At 42.1% G+C, this 5,392-nt stretch overlaps 1 long non-coding RNA gene across 1 annotated transcript; it reads left to right on the forward strand.

The window, feature by feature from the left end:
- Nucleotides 1–1,246: 1,246 nt before the first annotated feature.
- Nucleotides 1,247–2,686, forward strand: LOC106562803 (uncharacterized). Its single transcript, XR_001319104.2, has 3 exons — nucleotides 1,247–1,488; nucleotides 1,745–1,802; nucleotides 2,196–2,686. It is a non-coding gene; the product is annotated as an uncharacterized lncRNA (long non-coding RNA).
- The last annotated feature ends 2,706 nt before the right edge of the window (nucleotides 2,687–5,392 follow it).

Here is a 5,392-nt window from a genome sequence, read left to right on the forward strand (position 1 = left end):
AAGCCTACCACTGTAGTGTCGTCTGCAAACTTGATGATTGAGTTGGAGGCGTGCATGGCCACGCAGTCATGGGTGAACAGGGAGTACAGGAGAGGGCTGAGAACACACCCTTGTGGGGCCCCAGTGTTGAGGATCAGCGGGGTGGAGATGTTGTTACCTACCCTCACCACCTGGGGGTGGCCCGTCAGGGAGTCCAGGACCCAGTTGCACAGGGCGGGGTCGAGACCCAGTGTCTCGAGCTTAATGACGAGTTTGGAGGGTACTATGGTGTTAAATGCTGAGCTGTAGTCGATGAACAGCATTCTTCCATAGGTATTCCTCTTGTCCAGATGGGTTAGGGCAGTGTGCACTGGGATTGCAATTGCATCGTCTGTGGACCCATAAAGGCCTGATTGATGGTATCACGTTTTAGGTATGACCCAGATGCAGACAGTGTCTAAGAAACAAACGTTTATTTAAAAACAGGGGCAAGCAAAGGACAGGTCAAAGGCAGGCAAGGGTCAGTAATCCAGAGAGGGTGCAAAGAGTCCAGAACGGCAAGGTCAGGGCAGGCAGAACAGTGAGTGGAGCTATCAAAAGCTCTCATTTACTCTGTGTGCGTGTGCGTGTGTCATCCGTTTATGCATGCATGTGTGCACGTAAGTACCCTTGTGTGTGTGTGCAATCTTCCATTCGTTCATGTGTGTGTGCGCATGTCCATCCGTGTGTGTGTGGGCAGCCAGAGCTATAGACACACATTAATCACACAGAGCAGAGCGGGCAGCAGCCAGAACTCTCTCACCCTGTCCCACTCTCTCCCGGCCCTCGCATTCATCACAAAGCACCATTAAGTGGCCACTTAATAGCCCCCTCAGAGTTAACACATGCAAACGAGGGAAATGAGGTAGACGGAGAGAAAGAATGCAGCCGGATGAGGTTCTGATGACTTTCCAGTGTGGCTGTAGCAGAATCTAGGTATAATCTAGGTTTAATCTAATCCATCCACTCCAGTCTTGTTAGAAAGGTCACTTCATACCCCTCAATTATATGGAAGATTTCGCTGTTTTTTTTGTTTTGTTCACTGTATATGTCCATTAATTTGTTATTAACATATAATATCTGTCATAAAATTGGAGAATTTCCTCACTACAGACAAATACGAGCGTTTCTGCATTTCACTGGTAGGTGGGCCATCTATATTTCCTTGTTGTAAGCAAACCACAATATCCAGAATATATTCATAGTGATTTCAGGACGTAGTACCGCCCCTGTCGAGGTGGATCCAGTTGACAATGGGTGTCAACAGGTAGATAACGTTAGTCACTGGACCAGCCACTCGTTCATAGAACATCAGCTTGCAAAACCGTATTTCTTTTTATTTTTGTGTCAACAACAACTGTAAAGTTTAGTCATGGTGTGGTGCTCACTACCTGGATGTCCAAACTACAAGGCAGCACAGGCTGCTGGGGTAACATTTCATTGATTACCTTACTAAGAAGTCGAGCAGAGGTAACTATCTAGCGAACTACATTTGTTTATCTGAACCAAAATCAAGTTAGTTTTCATAATACGCTGGCTAGACATTCCAAAGCAAATCAATACAATTAGCTAGCTGCTATCTGGCAATGTGATTTGTAAATTTGCAAGCTAACGTTTGCAACGTTAGGTTATGTTGGCTTCAGTTTACCGGACTATCTAACCATTAGCTAGCTAACTAACTACCACAGAGGCTAAAGTGACTTGACTATGTGTTCTATTTGAATAGTCAGATCCCATAAACGTCTGCAGCGGCATCAACACCAAGCCCAGCACCAGGAACTAATGTAAGTCACCTTTGTGCAATTTTTCCATGACGCCATGATGAGCAAATAAATATACTGGAGCTAGGCAGAAACATGGTCTTTGTCTTGTTGTCATAGCTGGTGTGTTTATAAGTAGGCCACAACTTCTACTGCAGTTTTCTCTGTATTATGGAGGCTTGGTTGATTGTTTTTGCAAAGCTTGAAGTCTAAATTGGAGAAAAGCAGAGTTATCACTGGGGGGGGGTCAATGACTGGTGTCTGTTGGGGGAGGGTGTTGCGTGTGGAGGTTAGTAAGCATTATCTATAGCAATGAAGGTGATGGGTGGATATACAGTAGTACCTTGTTTCAGTGTGTATTGATGGGGACAAAGTAGTAAAATGTTGGATAATCACTGACTAGCGTGTGTCCTACAGACGAATCCTGCTGCTGCTAATGATGATGAACTTGACACCAGCTTGAGTAGTACAGATCCTGTAGACCCATTGGATGAAAGCTTTCAGCCAGGAATAAGCTCAACATCATCTGACTCGGAAGAGGAAAAGACTGCACGCGGCTGGCATGATCCAAAGTGTATAGTCTACGAGTCCAAGGTCATGGAGCTCATGAAGTTCTGCCAGACCATCTGCCATTGCCCAACACAAGATGAGGTTCACCAGCTAAAGAACATTCAGGACGCTGCCTGGAACATTCAGCCAACACAACATCCATATTCAGTTAGACTGATGTTGTAGTATAATAAAGAATGTCTAGTATACTCACAACTACTTTGTGGTATAGATATTTCTTGTACATATGTATATCATGGAGTTTGATCAATTGTTTTATGTAATATTTTTTACAAGTGTACTGACAAGTGACTCAATGATTTCAACTGCATCAAAAACCAATAAATTGTTGACTTCCACTTCTGGATCAATTCATTGTGATATTCATTAAATGTACAATACCGTTGAAACGTTTGGGGTCACTTAGAAATGTCCTTGTTTTTGAAAGAAAAGTGAATTTTTGGTCCATTAAAATAACACCAAATTGATCAGAAATACAGTGTAGACATTATTAATGTTGTAAATGACTATTGTAGCTGGAAACTTCAGATTTCTTTTAATGGAATATCTACATAGGCGTACAAAGGCCCATTATCAGCAACCATCACTCCTGTGTTCCAACGGCACGTTGTGTTACGTATCCAAGTTGATCCTTTTAAAAGGCTAATTGGTCATTAGAAAACCCTTTTGCAATTATGTTAGCACAGCTGAAAACTGTTGTGCTGATTAAAAGAAGCAATACAACTGGCCTTCTTTAGACTAGTTGAGTATCTGGAGCATCAGCATTTGTGGGTTTGATTACTGGCTCAAAATGTCCAGAAACAAATAACTTTCTTCTGAAACTCGTTATTCTATTCTTGTTCTGAGAAATGAAAGCTATTCCATGCAAGATATTGCCAAGAAACTGAAGATCTCGTACAACGCTGTGTACTACTCCCTACACAGAACAGCGCAAACTAGCTCTAACTAGAATAGAAAGAGGAGTGTGAGGCCCTGGTGCACAACTGAGGAAGAGGACAAGTACATTAGAGTGTCTAGTTTGAGAAACAGGCGCCTCACAAGTCCTCAACTGGCAGCTTCATTAAATAGTACCCGCAAAACACCAGTCTCAACGTCAACAGTGAAGAATAGGCAACTCTGGGATGCTGGCCTTCTAGGCAGAGTTCCTCTGTCCAGTGTCTGTTCTTTTGCCCATCTTAATCCTTTCTTTTTATTGGCCAGTCTGAGATATGGCTTTTTCTTTGCAACTCTGCCTAGAAGGCCAGCATCCTGGGGTCGCCTTTTTTGGAACCAAAAATCTCACATTTGGACTCATCAGACCAAATGACAGGTTTCCACCGGTCTAATGTCCATTGCTCGTGTTTCATGGCCCAAGCAAGTCTCTTCTTCTTATTGGTGTCCTTTATTAGTGGTTTCTTTGCAGCAATTCATCCTTGAAGGTCTTTCATGCAGTCTCCTATAAACAGTTGATGTTGAGATGTGTCTGTTGCTTGAACTCTGTGAAGAATTTATTTGGGCTGCAATCTGACGTGTAGTTAACTCTAATGAACTTATCCTCTGCAGCAGAGGTATCTCTGGGTCTTCCTTTCCTGTGGCGGTTCTCATGAGAGCCATTTTCATCATAGCGCTTGATGGTTTTTTGCGACTGCACTTGAAGAAACTTTCAAAGTTCTTGAAATTTTCCGGATTGACTGACATTCATGTCTTATTGTAATGATGGAGTGTCATTTTTTCTTATTTGAGCAGTTCTTGCCATAATATGGACATGGTCTTTTACCAAATAGGGATATCTTCTGTATACCACCCCTACCTTGTCACAACACATCTGATTGGCTCAAACGCATAAAGAAGGAAAGAAATTCCACAAATTAACTTTTAACAAGGCACACCTGTTAATTGAAATATGTGGGAACTCCTTCAAGACTGTTGGCAAACCATTCCTCATGAAGCTAGTTGAGAGAATGTGTGTCATCTGTCATCAAGGCAAAGGGTGGCTACTTTGAAGAATCTAAAATATAAATTATATTTAGATTTCTTTAACACTTTTTTGGTTACTACATGATTATATATGTGTTATTTCATAGTTTTTATGTCTTCACTATTATTCTACAATGTAGAAAAAAGTAAAAATAAAGAAAAACCCTTGAATGAGTAGGTGTGCCCTAACTTGTGCCTGGTACTGTATATTTTTCGTAGCTATCTATTTACCAACACAGACCAATGCTGGCAGTAAGATCACACTCAATGAGCTGTATATAGCCATAAGAAAACAAGAAAATGCTCTGCCAGATGAGGCGCGCCTAGTGGCCCGGGGATTTAATGCAGGGAAACTGAAATCTGCTATCTGAATAGGTTTATCGGACAATTTTCTTGGGTAACTATAACTATTTTGCCAATTGGATTGGTCCCCTCTACCACACGAGGTGGCTAAAAACAGACATCCATCTTCTGCCAGCTTGCTACCCATGGCCCGGCTAGCTGTCTGAATCGCCGTGATCCCAACCAACCTCACTACTTATTGGACCCTTATGATCACTCGACTAAGCATGCCTCTCCTTAATGTCAATATGCCTTGTCCATTGATGTTCTGGTTAGTGTTTATTGGCTTATTTCACTGTAGAGCCTCTAGCCCTGCTCATTATACCTTATCCAACCTTTCAGTTCCACCACCCACATATACGATGACATCACCTGGTTTCAATGATGTTTCTAGAGACAATATCTCTCTCATTGTCACAAGTATCTTCGTCTTCTGACGATAATGCGAAATCGTCATCAGAAAAGGTAGACCAATACGCAGCAGGTGTGCAGTTGTTCATTTTGAACATTTAATTAAACCAACACGAATACAAAAACAACAAACAAGAAAACGAACGATAAACTGACAGTCTGCAAAGCACAAGGCTCAACACAGAACAATCACCCACAAATCACACACACAAACACACCCTAATATATGGGACTCTCAATCAAAGGCAGATAGACAACACCTGCCTTCAACTGAGAGTCCCAACCCCAATTAACCAAACATAGAAACACACACACCAGACTAACCATAGAATACA

The sequence above is a fragment of the Salmo salar genome, chromosome ssa01 (assembly GCF_905237065.1).
Source record: "Salmo salar chromosome ssa01, Ssal_v3.1, whole genome shotgun sequence".
Lineage (NCBI taxonomy): Eukaryota > Metazoa > Chordata > Actinopteri > Salmoniformes > Salmonidae > Salmo > Salmo salar.